Source organism: Bombina bombina, chromosome 5 (genome assembly GCF_027579735.1).
Source record: "Bombina bombina isolate aBomBom1 chromosome 5, aBomBom1.pri, whole genome shotgun sequence".
Taxonomy (NCBI): domain Eukaryota; kingdom Metazoa; phylum Chordata; class Amphibia; order Anura; family Bombinatoridae; genus Bombina; species Bombina bombina.
The window spans coordinates 1007703951-1007723349 of NC_069503.1; the positions used below are offsets into that span (position 1 = coordinate 1007703951).

The 19399-nt window shown below is 37.4% G+C and overlaps 1 protein-coding gene across 1 annotated transcript in view; it reads right to left on the bottom strand.

Annotated features, from left to right (window-relative positions):
• RNF19A (ring finger protein 19A, RBR E3 ubiquitin protein ligase) overlaps window positions 1-13379 on the bottom strand; it is a 340911-nt gene extending 327532 nt beyond the window's left edge. Inside the window, 1 exon segment of the mRNA XM_053715246.1 lies at window positions 13170-13379. The gene's annotated coding sequence lies outside the window, so the exon portion shown is untranslated.
• Between the last annotated feature and the right edge of the window lie 6020 nt (window positions 13380-19399).

Sequence of the window (19399 nt, forward strand, 5' to 3'; positions counted from 1 at the left end):
AATAGTCACATTTGTAATGCTATTTTTGAAAGCGTCTTTTTCTAATAATGCATTTAAAATTATAGCGGTTATTAAACCCCCCCCCCCCCCACACACACACACATTATTTTATTCAAGGAATCTACAATAAAGGGACCTTAACGGCACGGGCGTACCCTGTACGTCGCCCATATTTAAGGTGCATTTAGAGCTGTAATGTATCAATGAAAGCTATTACTACAGGAGGCCACATTATTTAAAGGGACATGAAACCCAACAATGTTTTTCATGACTGAGAGCATGCACTTGTAAGCAACCTTTCAATTCACTTCTATTATCTAATTTACAAATAGCCTGGTTATGATAAAGGTAAATAAGATAAACATACTCGCTGGGGTTTTTAAATGTTTTTATACTAATTTTCAAATTGTTACCGCAACGTACAGAACTATCTAAGCTTTACGTGATTATATTAAAACTTTGACATAAAGTTGTACTTTCCCCAATGTTCGTAAAATCAACTATTTATTCAGTTATAAAGGTGATGAAAATGTTTTTGTTAGTGTTTGACAAATGTAAATTTAAAGTTACGGTAAGCTCCATCCAATGGTACATGTATATAGGAAAAGGAGAACATTTCTAATAATTGTCTCGATCTCTTCTTAAAAAGGGACAGTCTACCCCAGATTTTTTATTTCCATTCCCCACTTTTGCATAACCAACAGAGTAATATTAATACACTTTTTACCTCTGTGATTACCTTGAATTTAAGCCTCTGCAGACGGCGCACTTATTTCAGTTCTTTGGACAGACGTGCATTTTAGCCAATTAGTCCTGACTCATCCATGGGAGTGAGCATGTTATCTATATGACACACATGAACTAGCACTGTCTAGCTGTGAAAAACTGACAAAAAGCACTTAGAAATTAGCATATGAGCCTACCAAGGTTTAGTTTTCAAGAGAACAAAACAAATTTGATAAAATAAATACTATTTTCCCTGCCTGTAAGCCCTAGAAGTATTAAAAATGATATAAAAACTATCTTTAGCTTACATGTAAGCTGTATAATGACCTGTATATATTGCCCAAATTACATAAGATACTAGAACTTCTGGCACCTACATTTTTTGAGCATTCTATAAATTATTTGTATACAAACATTAATTGGTTATAGAAAAATGCGTCTTTAATAACATTTTGCCAATTCCTGCTTTAAAGTGAATGTAAATTTTGATGCTAAAGTGCCCGGTTTTTAAAAATTCAATCAAAAACAGGGGCACTTTAATTCATAAAAATTTACATTTCACTTGTTGTGAAAAAAAACCTTACCTTTTAAACTTGACAGCAGCTCCCAGCTTCCCTCGGTCGTTGCAAGCCATTTCCGACATCAGAAATGATGGATCGGTCATCATCCAATCACGGCTTCCCCCCCGGGGGAATCAGTGTCTGATTCAATGCTGTGATTGGAGGAAGCCGGATTCCTCATTTTAGACCCAGGAAGAGGCTTTGCGACGGGCGGAGGAAGCTGGAGCGGCTGTCAAGATTAAAAGGTATTTTTTCACAACACAAGTGAAATGTAAATTTTGATTAATTAAAGTGCCCCTGTTTTTAATCGAATTTTTAAAAACCGGGCACTTTAGCATCAAAATTTACATTCACTTTAAATGAATACAGACATATTGAATGATTGTCTAGTGCAGTGCTTTCCAAACTGTGTGTCGGGACACACTAGTGTGTCGGCAGCAGTGTATAGGTGTGTCCCTGCTTCAGCACTAATTTTTTTTTATTACATTTTTTTAAACATTTTTTTTTGGTTTCTGACTTTCCGCCTGGCTGCTACGCATATCACATGGTTGACACGTGATTGATACCTAGGGGGTCACAGATCATCTTAACCTATTGGCGCAGCTCAGTGGGAACTGAAACTATTCCCATTGACGGCTTTGGCGGCACATTGGCTCCTGACTGCACATGTAGTCTCCTTAATTGGCTTGTGACTGCATGTGTAGTCAGTGAGTGGGACAGCAGTGTGTTTGCAGTGCGGGCAGTAGTCAATCGGACTCACCGAGCTCTGAAGGTGGAAGCTTAAACGCTGAGCTGAAGTCTGAAGTCAGTGGGGTTTTTTTTGCAGCTAGCTCCCAGTAGTACATTGCTGCTCCTGCTCTTGATATATGGATAGAAAGGGGAAGCTTAAAAATGCTTGATGATTAAATGCGAGTGTCTTTATCTAATATTCCACCAAATATTCTGAAATTGTGTTTATCCCATCAACCTCATACATCCCATTAAAATAGTAAGTAGATATTGGTGTTGTTAAACTTTTTTTTTTAATTCTTGCACATACATACTGTTACTTGTAAATATATTTTGTTATTATATAATTTATATATATATGTGTCCGTATCTCTTAAAACAAGTTAGTTTAACCTCCTGTTTACCAGTACAACTGAATTACTGTGTCGCAAATTTATGTAGGTCTAAAAAGTGTGTCGCCAACATGAAAAGTTTGGAAAGCTCTGGTCTAGTGCATACAGTTTAAATGTTACTCTTATGGGGAAACTATATGGGGCTAAAAACATAATTAAGGGCAAGGTTGGTGATCAGTGGCTATATATGTAGCCGTTTCTAAGTAGCTCACCAACCAGTAAGAATTAAAAACTAATGCAAAAACTGTGTGCTATAACAAATTAAATGTAAAGCATTCTAATGGGAAAAAAAAGCATAATGCTTATGATGTAAAATCCCATAATGATGTAAAAACCCAATTTCCTTAAAAGTTTGAGAGTTTATAATTAAAGAATATGATGAGCAGTTTGGCAATGGTTTCACCATCAGACTTAATTCTATATTTCCTAGAACTGGACAGGTAAAGGTGGAAGGAAATGCTACAATAATATTCCCACTGCAGCAGAGGAAGTTTGTTTCTGTGGAAGCTTTTAGTGTAATCTGAGACAGCAAAGAATGGTAGCAGCTATACTATACACAATAGCCTCTTGGAAACAACAAATGCAGTGCTAGTCATTCAGAAACTAAAGTGACAGACAGCAGGCAATGCTAAACAATGCTTATATAGCAGCAGAAAGTGTGTGCAGACCACATGGTTTGTTTCACTGCTATACAGCAGGTCTGTTCAAATCAAAGCACTGGGTTACAGTGTAGCTCTCTACTTGTTCAAACTCAGTATTGTATGTGTATTATATGTGTGTAAACCAGGGAGAATATTTAGTACTTACAGTATATACTTGAAAGTAAATTCCATTTCACACACACACACACACAACTTTGTATACAGGCCCCATGAGCAAGCGTTAACAGTGTACGCATATATTCTCAGGGTCACATGCTACAGGAACAAGGAAATAGGACATTTTTTAATTTGTCAGAAAGAAAATCTACTGATCTTATGAAAATCAGAAAAACATAATTTATGTAAGAACTTACCTGATAAATTCATTTCTTTCATATTAACAAGAGTCCATGAGCTAGTGACGTATGGGATATACATTCCTACCAGGAGGGGCAAAGTTTCCCAAACCTTAAAATGCCTATAAATACACCCCTCACCACACCCACAAATCAGTTTAACGAATAGCCAAGAAGTGGGGTGATAAGAAAAAAAGTGCGAAGCATATAAAATAAGGAATTGGAATAATTGTGCTTTATACAAAAAAATCATAACCACCACAAAAAAGGGTGGGCCTCATGGACTCTTGTTAATATGAAAGAAATGAATTTATCAGGTAAGTTCTTACATAAATTATGTTTTCTTTCATGTAATTAACAAGAGTCCATGAGCTAGTGACGTATGGGATAATGACTACCCAAGATGTGGATCTTTCCACACAAGAGTCACTAGAGAGGGAGGGATAAAATAAAGACAGCCAATTCCTGCTGAAAATAATCCACACCCAAAATAAAGTTTAACAAAAAACATAAGCAGAAGATTCAAACTGAAACCGCTGCCTGAAGAACTTTTCTACCAAAAACTGCTTCAGAAGAAGAAAATACATCAAAATGGTAGAATTGAGTAAAAGTATGCAAAGAGGACCAAGTTGCTGCTTTGCAGATCTGGTCAACCGAAGCTTCATTCCTAAACGCCCAGGAAGTAGATACTGACCTAGTAGAATGAGCTGTAATTCTCTGAGGCGGAATTTTACCCGACTCAACATAGGCAAGATGAATTAAAGATTTCAACCAAGATGCCAAAGAAATGGCAGAAGCTTTCTGGCCTTTCCTAGAACCGGAAAAGATAACAAATAGACTAGAAGTCTTACGGAAAGATTTCGTAGCTTCAACATAATATTTCAAAGCTCTAACAACATCCAAAGAATGCAATGATTTCTCCTTAGAATTCTTAGGATTAGGACATAATGAAGGAACCACAATTTCTCTACTAATGTTGTTGGAATTCACAACTTTAGGTAAAAATTCAAAAGAAGTTCGCAACACCGCCTTATCCTGATGAAAAATCAGAAAAGGAGACTCACACGAAAGAGCAGATAATTCAGAAACTCTTCTAGCAGAAGAGATGGCCAAAAGGAACAAAACTTTCCAAGAAAGTAATTTAATGTCCAATGAATGCATAGGTTCAAACGGAGGAGCTTGAAGAGCTCCCAGAACCAAATTCAAACTCCAAGGAGGAGAAATTGACTTAATGACAGGTTTTATACGAACCAAAGCTTGTACAAAACAATGAATATCAGGAAGAATAGCAATCTTTCTGTGAAAAAGAACAGAAAGAGCGGAGATTTGTCCTTTCAAAGAACTTGCGGACAAACCCTTATCTAAACCATCCTGAAGAAACTGTAAAATTCTCGGTATTCTAAAAGAATGCCAAGAAAAATGATGAGAAAGACACCAAGAAATATAAGTCTTCCAGACTCTATAATATATCTCTCGAGATACAGATTTACGAGCCTGTAACATAGTATTAATCACGGAGTCAGAGAAACCTCTATGACCAAGAATCAAGCGTTCAATCTCCATACCTTTAAATTTAAGGATTTCAGATCCGGATGGAAAAAAAGGACCTTGTGACAGAAGGTCTGGTCTTAACGGAAGAGTCCATGGTTGGCAAGATGCCATCCGGACAAGATCCGCATACCAAAACCTGTGAGGCCATGCCGGAGCTATTAGCAGAACAAACGAGCATTCCCTCAGAATCTTGGAGATTACTCTTGGAAGAAGAACTAGAGGCGGAAAGATATAGGCAGGATGATACTTCCAAGGAAGTGATAATGCATCCACTGCCTCCGCCTGAGGATCCCGGGATCTGGACAGATACCTGGGAAGTTTCTTGTTTAGATGAGAGGCCATCAGATCTATCTCTGGGAGCCCCCACATTTGAACAATCTGAAGAAATACCTCTGGGTGAAGAGACCATTCGCCCGGATGCAACGTTTGGCGACTGAGATAATCCGCTTCCCAATTGTCTACACCTGGGATATGAACCGCAGAGATTAGACAGGAGCTGGATTCCGCCCAAACCAAAATTCGAGATACTTCTTTCATAGCCAGAGGACTGTGAGTCCCTCCTTGATGATTGATGTATGCCACAGTGGTGACATTGTCTGTCTGAAAACAAATGAACGATTCTCTCTTCAGAAGAGGCCAAAACTGAAGAGCTCTGAAAACTGCACGGAGTTCCAAGATATTGATCGGTAATCTCACCTCCTGAGATTCCCAAACTCCTTGTGCCGTCAGAGATCCCCACACAGCTCCCCAACCTGTGAGACTTGCATCTGTTGAAATTACAGTCCAGGTCGGAAGAACAAAAGAAGCCCCCTGAATTAAACGAAGGTGATCTGTCCACCACGTTAGAGAGTGCCGAACAATCGGTTTTAAAGATATTAATTGATATATCTTCGTGTAATCCCTGCACCATTGGTTCAGCATACAGAGCTGAAGAGGTCGCATGTGAAAACGAGCAAAGGGGATCGCGTCCGATGCAGCAGTCATAAGACCTAGAATTTCCATGCATAAGGCTACCGAAGGGAATGATTGAGACTGAAGGTTTCGACAGGCTGAAATCAATTTTAGACGTCTCTTGTCTGTTAAAGACAGAGTCATGGACACTGAATCTATCTGGAAACCCAGAAAGGTTACCCTTGTTTGAGGAATCAAAGAACTTTTTGGTAAATTGATCCTCCAACCATGATCTTGAAGAAACAACACAAGTCGATTCGTATGAGACTCTGCTAAATGTAAAGACTGAGCAAGTACCAAGATATCGTCCAAATAAGGAAATACCACAATACCCTGTTCTCTGATTACAGACAGAAGGGCACCGAGAATCTTTGTGAAAATTCTTGGAGCTGTAGCAAGGCCAAAAGGTAGAGCCACAAATTGGTAATGCTTGTCTAGAAAAGAGAATCTCAGGAACTGATAATGATCTGGATGAATCGGAATATGCAGATATGCATCCTGTAAATCTATTGTGGACATATAATTCCCTTGCTGAACAAAAGGCAATATAGTCCTTACAGTTACCATCTTGAACGTTGGTATCCTTACATAACGATTCAATAATTTTAGATCCAGAACTGGTCTGAAGGAATTCTCCTTCTTTGGTACAATGAAGAGATTTGAATAAAACCCCATCCCCTGTTCCGGAACTGGAACTGGCATAATTACTCCAGCCAACTCTAGATCTGAAACACAATTCAGAAATGCTTGAGCTTTCACTGGATTTACTGGGACATGGGAAAGAAAAAATCTCTTTGCAGGAGGTCTCATCTTGAAACCAATTCTGTACCCTTCTGAAACAATGTTCTGAATCCAAAGATTGTGAACAGAATTGATCCAAATTTCTTTGAAAAAACGTAACCTGCCCCCTACCAGCTGAACTGGAATGAGGGCCGTACCTTCATGTGAACTTAGAAGCAGGCTTTGCCTTTCTAGCAGGCTTGGATTTATTCCAGACTGGAGATGGTTTCCAAACTGAAACTGCTCCTGAGGACGAAGGATCAGGCTTTTGTTCTTTGTTGAAACGAAAGGAACGAAAACGATTGTTAGCCCTGTTTTTACCTTTAGACTTTTTATCCTGTGGTAAAAAAGTTCCTTTCCCACCAGTAACAGTTGAAATAATAGAATCCAACTGAGAACCAAATAATTTGTTTCCCTGGAAAGAAATGGAAAGTAGAGTTGATTTAGAAGCCATATCAGCATTCCAGGTCTTAAGCCATAAAGCTCTTCTGGCTAAGATAGCCAGAGACATAAATCTAACATCAACTCTAATAATATCAAAAATGGCATCACAGATGAAATTATTAGCATGCTGGAGAAGAATAATAATATCATGAGAATCACGATTTGTTACTTGTTGCGCTAGAGTTTCCAACCAAAAAGTTGAAGCTGCAGCAACATCAGCCAATGATATAGCAGGTCTAAGAAGATTACCTGAACATAGATAAGCTTTTCTTAGAAAAGATTCAATTTTTCTATCTAAAGGATCCTTAAACGAGGTACCATCTGACGTAGGAATGGTAGTACGTTTAGCAAGGGTAGAAATAGCCCCATCAACTTTAGGGATTTTGTCCCAAAATTCTAACCTGTCAAGCGGAACAGGATATAATTGCTTAAAACGTTTAGAAGGAGTAAATGAATTACCCAATTTATCCCATTCCTTAGCAATTACTGCAGAAATAGCATTAGGAACAGGAAAGACTTCTGGAATAACCGCAGGAGCTTTAAAAACCTTATCCAAACGTATAGAATTAGTATCAAGAGGACTAGAATCCTCTATTTCTAAAGCAATTAGTACTTCTTTAAGTAAAGAGCGAATAAATTCCATCTTAAATAAATATGAAGATTTATCAGCATCAATCTCTGAGATAGAATCCTCTGAACCAGAAGAGTCCAAAGAATCAGAATGATGGTGTTCATTTAAAAATTCATCTGTAGAGAGAGAAGATTTAAAAGACTTTTTACGTTTACTAGAAGGAGAAATAACAGACAAAGCCTTCTTTATGGATTCAGAAACAAAATCTCTTATGTTATCAGGAACATTCTGCACCTTAGATGTTGAGGGAACTGCAACAGGCAATGGTACATCACTAAAGGAAATATTATCTGCTTTAACAAGTTTGTCATGACAATTATTACAAACAACAGCTGGAGGAATAGCTACCAAAAGTTTACAGCAGATACACTTAGCTTTGGTAGATCCAGCAGGCAGTGGTTTTCCTGTAGTATCTTCTGGCTCAGATGCAACGTGAGACATCTTGCAATATGTAAGAGAAAAAACAACATATAAAGCAAAATAGATCAAATTCCTTATAAGACAGTTTCAGGAATGGGAAAAAAATGCCAAACATCAAGCTTCTAGCAACCAGAAGCAAATGAAAAATGAGACTGAAATAATGTGGAGACAAAAGCGACGCCCATATTTTTTGGCGCCAAATAAGACGCCCACATTATTTGGCGCCTAAATGCTTTTGGCGCCAAAAATGACGCCACATCCGGAACGCCGACATTTTTGGCGCAAAATAACGTCAAAAATGACGCAACTTCCGGCGACACGTATGACGCCGGAAACGGAAAAGAATTTTTGCGCCAAAAAAGTCCGCGCCAAGAATGACGCAATAAAATTAAGCATTTTCAGCCCCCGCGAGCCTAACAGCCCACAGGGAAAAAAGTCAAATTTTTGAGGTAAGAAAAAATATGATAATTGAAAGCATAATCCCAAATATGAAACTGACTGTCTGGAAATAAGGAAAGTTGAACATTCTGAGTCAAGGCAAATAAATGTTTGAATACATATATTTAGAACTTTATAAATAAAGTGCCCAACCATAGCTTAGAGTGTCACAGAAAATAAGACTTACTTACCCCAGGACACTCATCTACATGTTTGTAGAAAGCCAAACCAGTACTGAAACGAGAATCAGTAGAGGAAATGGTAAATATAAGAGTATATCGTCGATCTGAAAAGGGAGGTAAGAGATGAATCTCTACGACCGATAACAGAGAACCTTATGAAATAGACCCCGTAGAAGGAGATCACTGCATTCAATAGGCAATACTCTCTTCACATCCCTCTGACATTCACTGCACGCTGAGAGGAAAACCGGGCTCCAACTTGCTGCGGAGCGCATATCAACGTAGAATCTAGCACAAACTTACTTCACCACCTCCCTTGGAGGCAAAGTTTGTAAAACTGATTTGTGGGTGTGGTGAGGGGTGTATTTATAGGCATTTTAAGGTTTGGGAAACTTTGCCCCTCCTGGTAGGAATGTATATCCCATACGTCACTAGCTCATGGACTCTTGTTAATTACATGAAAGAAAGTTGTATTTGCATTCTCTTAATTATGCACTTGTTCATTATGCAACTCTGCTGTATTTAATAGTCCTTCCAGTCTTAGATTAACCCTAAAAGCAAGTAGCACTGTCAAAGAACACAGCAGCAGTAAAGAGTAAAAATATAAGTACATCAACTGGAAACAGAAAGCAAAAGAAGTTGATGTTACAGGAAATGTTCCTGCTGCAGAATGATCTCATATCATTGTTTAACTGCACAATAACACAATGTAACGAATGCACAAGAGCTACTGGAGTTAGGAAGAGTGACAGATTCATAAAGTTTCGGTCAGAAGGCTGTAAAAATGTTCAGTGTCTAAAATAAGCACTAATGCAAGTTGTTTTCATCAGCTTGAGAGCGTTAATAGTTTAACTGGATTGTTTGGTTGATGTATCACGAACATTTAGCTGCTGCACAGTGAAAGAACTCAGCTCTCCTTATACCTTAAAACCAGACGTATTGTTTTCCAAACAAGGAAGCCAGACACCCTTAATGGTTCAGCCACTAAACAATACACACCTTTGTATCAAGGTGTTCCACTTTCATATTGCTTGTTGCACAGAATACGGAATGTAGTCCCCAAGCCAGCGGTAATTATTCTTTAGTACGACAGTTGTGAAGAAGCAGCTGTGCATTTGCTCTAATGGCCAGAGTGGCTACCAGCATAATACAAGCCATTCGGGTTTGTCAATTACTGAAACACTGCAGTGCATACAATAAAAAAACACCAACATATAATTGGCAATCACATGTAGATAAACCAAGTGATGTCAAATGTATTATTAAAAGGGGCATAAACAGGCACCTATGAAAGTATTGTAAGGCAGTGGTTCTCAACCAAAGTGACCTCAAGGCCCGATTATATATATATATATATATATATATATATATATATATATATATATATATATATATATATATATATATATATATATATATATATATATATATATATATCTCCGGGTGCACTTTTAATCAGAATAATATTCACAACAGCAAAGAAGGCACTCTCCGTTGTTCACAAATTCATTTATTTGTTAAGGTAAACATTTTCGGCGTCTCCCCTGTCCTCAGACCTCAGTGGTCTGAGGACGGGGGAGACCCCGAAAACGTTTACCTTAACAAATAAATGAATTTGTGAACAACGGAGAGTGCCTTCTTTGCTGGTGTGAATATATATATATATATATATATATATATATATATATTATCAGTAACTAAGCAGTTCAGTGTGGGTTTAGTGGGGGCCCTGGAGTGTAGGGGGTCCTGCCGAGGGTCTGTCGCTGTGAGGGCCATGGAGTGTGAGGTCTGGCCCTGGAGGTTGGGGGCCCTTTCTTTGGCCCTTAATGTTGGGGGTCTTGGCTCTGGAGGTTGATGGGCCTGTTGGGCCTGTTGGGATTAGGACAGAGAGGCTACCATGTTCATTTGCATAAATTTGAATACATTTGGGTCAGTGTTTTTTTCATTTTTCCTGGGGCCTTGATTGGTCAGTCTGCCCCTGGTGTGCAGTAGGGTAAGAGTGTGCAGTGGGGGCATGACAGGTCAGGGCCCACCAGCAGGGCTATCACGGCCCGGTACTGGGCCACGGCCCGGCTGTTGAGAAACCAGGTTCTAAGGGATATGAGCATTTAATCATTGCACTATTGCTTGATGAGATCTTTGTGTTTAAACTCTACCAAGGAATTAAACCAGCACTGAACTTTTCTATTCAAAATGAGAGTGAACACTTTTCTTCCACAGAAACATATTACCCGTTTTGAACCTCTTGTATTGTGGTTAAATTATTACTGTTTTAAACACTATGCACAGGGGAAAATTGAAATAATTTAAAAATTCTAAATAAACCTGCAAAAGTTGTATTATAAAAAATATATATATTGGTATATAATATATTTTAAATAATAATTTAATACATAAAAGCAGAAAAAAATATAAGCATTAGGAAGTAGGAAATAAACTTAAAAGGGACAGTAAAGTCAAAATTAAAACTTTCATGATTTAGATAGAGCATGTCATTTTAAACAACTTTCTAATTTACTCCGATTATCAATTTTTCTTCATTCTCTTGGTATATTTATTTTTTAAAGCAGGAATGTAAGCTTAGGAGCAGACCATTATTGGTTCAGCACCCTTGGTAGCGCTTGCAGATTGGTGGCTACATTTAGCGCTACCCAGGTGCTGAACCTAAAATGGACTGGCTCCTAAGCTTCCATTTATGCTTTTTTTCAAATAAAGATACGAAGAGAACAAATCAAAATTGATAATAGGAGTAAATTAGAAAGTTGCTTAAAATTGCATGCTCTATCTGAATCATGAAATATTTCCCTATCTTCTGGAATTTTTCAACCACTGTAGAAATATGTAGGTGTATATATTTGACTGTTAAAGAATAATTATTTTTTATTTATTTTAAAGCAGAAGGAACATTCATATTGAAAGAAAAATGTAAAGCCTTACACTGATTGATAGTTTTTTTTAGGACAAATAGTTTCTAAAAGGTTTGTGAAAACAGAAATGTATCAGTGCATCACACAACAATTTATTGTCATCACCACTGTTTGATTCTTGATTAATTACCATATATATTAGCTGAACGCATATTCCATAATACATTAAACAAATGTCACTAACTAGACAGCATTTCTTGTCACATCTCACTGTAAAATGTTGCACCTTTCACTATATTTACTTCACAAAGGCAATTTGTTTTAAGAACTGAATGATAAATAGAACAGTCAAAATTCTGTAAACCAAAGCTTTAACTTCTGATTCCTAAGTATTTTGGGCTAATGTATCCTCTTTGTCTCCTAAAAGTACTATCTGGATAGTTAAAAAAAAAAAAAAAACCAACAACCTTGTGTTTTCTCACTTTCCCCTATTTCCTGCAATAACATATGCTACACTTCTGTTACTTATGGGTAAACTTTAAAGTACTTTTTATGACAATCAGGACTGCCAGAAGAGAATGAGAAGCAAATATAGGGCAATGTGCCAAGATAATCTAATGTACTGGACGCAAACCTTTAGTCTAGATTAAACATTTACTAAAATGGTTTTAAGGGGACAACTGGAATGTGACAGCAAATACATAATAAAGGTTGTGAAAGCTAAAACAATTAAGACACAAGAGGAGAACAAAAATACATACAAATGTAAAAGCAACACAAAACTAAGTTTTTAAATAATTCAATGTCAATATCTGTATCTAATTTACCACACATAAAGGCCACCTCCTGCTTCACAAATAACCTCTTATTTAGAAATCAAATCATTTCAATGGTATCTTTAAACAAATATAAATGGAATAAAGAAAAAATAAGGCAGAAGTAAAAATCATAAAATCTTAAGAAGTTCAATGACAACAAAACAGTGCAGAATATTACCAAAATCACACAGAAATAATCTAATGGTCTATGATATTGCTATATTCAGATTACAGTACATATACTTTTACTTGATCACAAATCTTTGTACCCCTAGATTTTATAGTGATGTCCCGTCTGGCAAAACTATAAAATGATGCCCAATTCTGCAGACCCATTAACAAGGGAGCCAGTGTCAGTAACCTGTACCCACTTCATCTGACCATTTAAATCCCTTCCTCAATACTTGGCCCAGACCACACACATATAAGTCTGTGACAACATTACATGCATCACACTATACTTCCACAACATAATACACCCAGCATAGAGTTCCCAAGCCCCTGCAAACCATAACCTCTATCTGAAATCATCTAACAGTCTAATTCTCAAGACATCTCAAGCTATCATAAACAGACTCCCCTAGGAGCACCCTTCCCTGTGGGTGCTCTCAACTGATCCCTGGCCAATTCCAGATTCAAACAGATCCTCTAACCCCCCACATAGTACTTCCAACAGACGTTACCTAAACGTCGAGTGCTAGATCCATGAAATCTCGAATATCCGTCTAAAACTACGGTGTCAGAAATTGATATAAAGGTGGAAATGTAGCCAGGATGAAATCACCAACATCTAGCCACTCCTGTACAGAATTCGGGGGCCGCTGTCTGAGCCATCACATAAGCGGAAGTGAGCGAGTCAGTTTACTGGGGAGGTGACGCTCGCTCCCGCAAACCCTAACAGTCACTAATGGATACCCACAGCGTATCGCGGTGACGTCATGCGAGAGCACGCCAAAGAGTAGATCCATCCGATCCGACTTCCTTCTGCTGCGGAACATCGAGAGAGCGCACGCCCTGCATGATGTCAGTGCGCAGGTACGCAATGCGTTTTCAAGTATTTCTATTCAGTCAGACTCAGTCAGCGACTCAGCGTCAGCGAACGAAGAGATTGGTCAGGTGTATGTGTTTTAGAGTCTGGTGTTGCAAAGCACACGCATATAATGTACTGTATTTACATATAGGTCACTAGCCCAAGCCCAGTGGATATCGATCGACAAGCACCCGTGCTGCTATGATTTATTTTATTTCATGATTTCCTAAGGGACAGTGCATGTACATATTTTCGTTAGGTTTGTACTTCGTTGTCATGATTTATAAAGAAGGATAGAATCCGTGAAACAGCGTCTCAGTAGCATGTTCTTTGTTGGGTCAACGCTTGGGAGAAGCCTCTTTTATCCCAGTTGTGCTTTAAAGAAATCACAACTTTCCTGAAGTTATTTCAATTATATATTATAACTAGATTCCAACACATTTAGAATATGTTTCATCATAATAACACCTATATATGATTATTCTTTATTTTATTAATTGACCTGAACTTTAAAGGGGCAGTATACACCCATTTTCATTTAACTGCATGTAATAGGCACTACTATAAAGAAGAATATGCATAGATAGTGATATAAAAATCCAATATAAAACCTTTTAAAATATTACTTAGAAGTTCTTAATGTAGTAGTTGATGAGATTAGCCTGGGACACCCACTGAAAGGGGCTTATAGCAGAATCTCCTGAATATGAAAAGACACATTATACAAACAAACAATCTGATAAATAAGCAAAACTATACATGTTTACAAAAACACACCCATATGGGCTATAGAAATGAATCGTCTACAAAACATTTATGCAAAGAAAAATCTAGTGTACAATGTCACTTTAAAAATGTAGGTAAAATATCAACTGATTGGCAACTCTAAGCCCAAATATACCAGGAAATCCTCTGAATGAGGAACATTGCAACCCCAGACAATGGTTTCATTCTTCAGTGGGCTTCATCAGTATTGTGCTGAATATCCCTCCAGGCACATTGGGCAGAGTCCACATCTGTTTTTTACGCAACATCAAACACTACAGCGGCCGGGGCTCCTTCCATGGTTAGTGAACCAAAATTGCAACAAGTACCAAACTGAAATAAACCCTCAGCGCTCTTAAAGAGACAGTCAAGTCCAAAAAAAACTTTCATGATTCAGATAGGGCATGTCATTTTAAACAGCTTTCCAATTTACTTTTATAACCAATTTTGCTTTGTTCTCTTGGTATTCTTAGATGAAAGCTAAACCTAGGAGGTTCATATGCTAATTTCTTAGACATTGAAGGCCACCTCTAATCTGAAAGCATTTTGTCAGTTTTTTACCACTAGAGGGTGTTAGATAATGTGTTTTATATAGATACATTGAGCTCACGCACGTGAAGCTCCTAGGAGTAAGCACTGATTGGCTAAAATGCAAGTCTGTCAAAAGAAATGAGATAAAGGGGCAGTTTGCAGAGTCTTAGATACAAGGTAATTAGAGAGGTAAAAACATGTACAGTATTATTATACCTGTTGGTTATGCAAAACTGGGGAATGGGTAATAAAAAGGGATTATCTACCTTCTTAAAGGGACATTATACACTCATTTTTTCTTTGCATAAATGTTTTGTAGATGATCTATTTATATAGCCCATAAAGGTTTTTTTTTTTTAAAAATGTATAGTTTTGCTTATTTTTTAATAACATTGCTCTGATTTTCAGACTCCTAACCAAGCCCCAAAGTTTTACGTGAATACTGTCAGCTACCTTCTCCAGCTTGCTCCTGCTTGTGTAAATGGTCTTTTCATATGCAAAAGAAGGGGGAGGGGGGAGTGTCTTATTTCCCACTTGCAGTGGGCTTTCCAGCTACCTTTTCAACGGAGCTAAACTGAGAGCTTCTAAGTACGTTTTTAAACATTTTTATACTGGATTTTTATATCAGTATCTGTGCATCTTATTCTTTATAGTAGTGTCTATTACATGCAGTTATATGAAAATGAGTGTATACTGTCCCTTTAAACAACAAAAATTCTGGTGTTGACTGTCCCTTTAATTACTTGCCAACATCAGATCAAGCTGCAAAATACAGAAAAGCGCAAAAATAAAGCTTGCTTAGGTGTGGACTATAGAAAAAACATATTTTATTGAAAATGCATTAAAAAGTCCACAGACATGGAAATAATTTTATCAGGAGTCTAGATATTTTTTACTTTAGTCAACACCTGAGAAAGCTTTCAGTTTCTGCTTTTCCACATCTGGTTTCCCCCATCAGTCTGTCCTCATGATCATAATACACGCATGCAAAGAAAGAGAAGCACTCAAGCAGGAATGAACAGCAGCTCGGTATCGGTAACCTGTTCTTTGGCAGGTCACCACCTGGGAGAAGCCAGTTTTAGCCTAATTGAGCTTTTCATAGAGGAGAACTTTTCTGAATTATATCAGTCAGAACCCCCATTAAAAAGGATGACCCAGCCCTGAAACACCAGGCAATTCTCTACTAGATGAGGAACATGGTAACCCCAGGTGATTGTTTATGCCTTCTATGAGCCTCATCAATGAGGTGCAACCATATACTTCTAGGCATGTTGGGCCACAGTTGGTTACATAGAAACATAGAATTTGACAGTAGATAAGAACCAAAAAGGCCCATCAAGTCTACCCATATTACATGTTACTTTTTCCTTAGGCTAGCCTTATGCATGTCCCAGGCATTTTTTAATTATTTTACAGTCTTTGTGTTTACCACCTCAGATGGAAGTTTATTCCATGAATCTACCACCCTTTCTGTAAAAAAAAAATACTTCCTCAAATTTCTCCTGAATCTGCTACCCTCTAACTTTAGATTGTGACCCCTTGTTTTTGCATTTATTTTTTTGTGAAAAATGCTTTCAGCTTCTATTTTATTAAAGGGACAGTCAACCGTAGAATTGTTATTGTTTTAAAAGATAGATAATCCCTTTATTACTCATTACCCATTTTTGCATAACCAGCACAGTTATATTAATGTACTTTTTACCTTTGTGATTACCTTGTATCTAGGAACCTTCTTCCAGCCCCCTGATCACATGACTGTGACTGTTTATTATCTATTGTCTTGCATTTAGCATTGTGTTGTGCTAGATCTTAAATAACTCCCTGTGCCTGTACACAGTGTTATCTATATGGCCCACGTGTACTTTCTGTCTCTTTGTGTTGAAAAGAGATTTAAAAAGCATGTGATAAGAGGCAGCCCTTAAAGGCTTAGAAATTAGCATATGAGCCTACCTATGTTTAGTTTAAACTAAGAATACCAGGAGAAAAAAGCAAATTTGATGATAAAAGTAAATTGGAAAGTTGATTAAAATTAAAAATCCTATCTGAATAATGACAGTTTAATTTATACTTGACTGTCCCTTCATATATTTGAAGGTTTCTATCATGTCACCTCTTTCCCTTCTATCCTCTAAACTATTCATATTTAGATCATAGAGTCTTTCTTTGTACGTTTTATATTTTAGACCATGTACCACTTTAGTAGCCCTCCTTTGGACTGCTTCTAGTTTATTTATATCTTTCTGAGGATATGGTCTCCAGAACTGTACACAGTATTCCAGATTAGGTCTAACTAATGATCTGTAAAGTGGCATAAGAACCTTGCTATTTCTGCTACTAATACCTCTTCCAATGCAACCAAGTATTCGACTTGCTGCATTGTGTACCAAATTTTAAATCGTCTGAAATAATAATTCCCAAGCCTTTCTTCTTTAGTTACAGTCAGTAATGTACCATTGAGACTATAATTGGCCTTTGGGTTTTTGGATCCTATATGCATAATTTCTCTATTGGTAATATTACATTTCAGATCCCATTTATTTGACAAGTCCTCCTAGTTTTTTAATAACACAGTTCATTTGATCAACCCCTCCTGGAACATCTACCCTGTTACAAATTTTTGTATCATCAACAAACAAGCAAACCTTCCCCTTAAAAGGGACATGAAACCCAAAACAATTATTTCATGATTCAGATAGAGAATACAATTTTAAATAACTTTCTAATTTACTTCTATTATCAAATTTGTTTCATTATCTTGGTATCATTTGTTGAAGGTGCAGCAATGCACTACTGCTTTCTAACTGAAGACATGGGTGAGCCAATAACAATCGTTATATATTAGCAGCTACCAATCAGCAGCTATAATCTAGGTTCTCTGCTGCTCCTGAGCTTACCTAGATAAGCCTTTCAGCAAAGAATAACAAGAGAAGGAAGAAGATTAAATAATAGCAGTAAATTGGAAATTTGTTTAAAATTGTATGCTCTGTCTAAATCATGAAAGAACATTTTTGGGTTTCATGTCTCTTTAATCCCACTTCTAACATCATTTATGAACATGTTAAACAAAACAGGCCCAAGAACTGACCCTTGGGGAACACCACTAGTAACTGATGCCTCATTTGAATGTACTCCATTAATTGAAACCCTCTGCCATCTATCTTTAAGCCAGCATTCTACCCACTGAACAATTTTAGCATCTCTTCCAAGGCAATACATTTTGTGAATAAGTTTTGTGTGGGACGGTGTCAAATGCTTTGCTAAAGTCTAGATATGCAACATCTACGGCTCCTCCCTCGTCTATTATTTTAGTTACATGGTCAAAGAAACCAATTAGATTAGTCTGACATGATCTTCCAGCAGTGAAACCATGCTGTCCTTTGTCTTCTAAGTTGTTTGTCTGAAGGAAAGATACAAGTCTTTCCTTTAAAAGAGTTTTCATTAATTTCCCTGCAATTGAGGTAAAAAAGACTGGCCTATAGTTAGCATAATCATCCCTACTACCCTTTTTATGAAGCGGGACCACATTGGCAATTTTCCAGTCTCTTGGAACATCTCCTGTTAGAAGTGACTGATTAAATAAATAAATCAGCTAATGGAGTAGCTATTACGGATCAAAGTTCTATTAGAACCCTTGGATGAATATTATCTGGACCCACAGACTTATTTACTTTTAATTTTTGATAAAGCCCTTGAAACCTCTTCCTCTGTAAAAAGAAAAGTACTACAGTAAACTCTCAATTAACCGGCACCCATGGGGATTGGTAGATTCCGGATAAGTGTATTTCTGGTTGCTTGAGAGTCACTATTAAAAATAGGCCTAACTAGTTCTATAACCCAGATTTTACTATAAACACTGTATTTACTTGATACTGTATTAATATTTAAATACATAGGGTTAGTGTAGCAGAAAAGAATCCTGAGACAACAATTACTGTGCCTGTCAATTGGTCTATCTATAAGATCCGGACTGTTTGTTTGTTATAGAGCACATTTATGTTCTAACATGTTTCCTTTTTATTTTTTCTAGTTGCTTGAGAGTGCTGGTTGCTTGAGTTCCGGATAACTGAGAGTCTACTGTACTCACATTATTATTTGCAGTAACATCCCTTAATAGAATCTCACTATCTTTACCAATCTTAGGTTCAGATTTTGCTTTTTGGTCTCTAGGGAGCATGGCACAAAACCCAAGGATTGTTTAATATCCTTTTAAAAGCACTGTAAACACTAATTGTAAGCTGCATGATAACATACCTTCATATTTGGCAATACATATTGCAGCTTTATTTTGTCTGTCAGGTTTTTTTTCCCTGTTTTGTTTGCCATGTGCTGCTGGCAGCCATTTTACTCACCTCTCTTGCTGACTGTGGTGCATTGTGGGGGATGCTGCTCATTTCCTGCACTTCCTTTTATGGCCAGACTGATGTGCATCATCTGTGTGAGACAGGATGCAGTCTCAGAATTGTGATGTCATCACTTATTATTTAAAGGGCCTCTGTTCAGTATGCTTTGCCTTTGCATTGTCTCAGACCTGTTTGTGAGAGTTCCTGTGTATTATCTGGCTGTCTGACGTCCTTCCTGGTTCCTGAT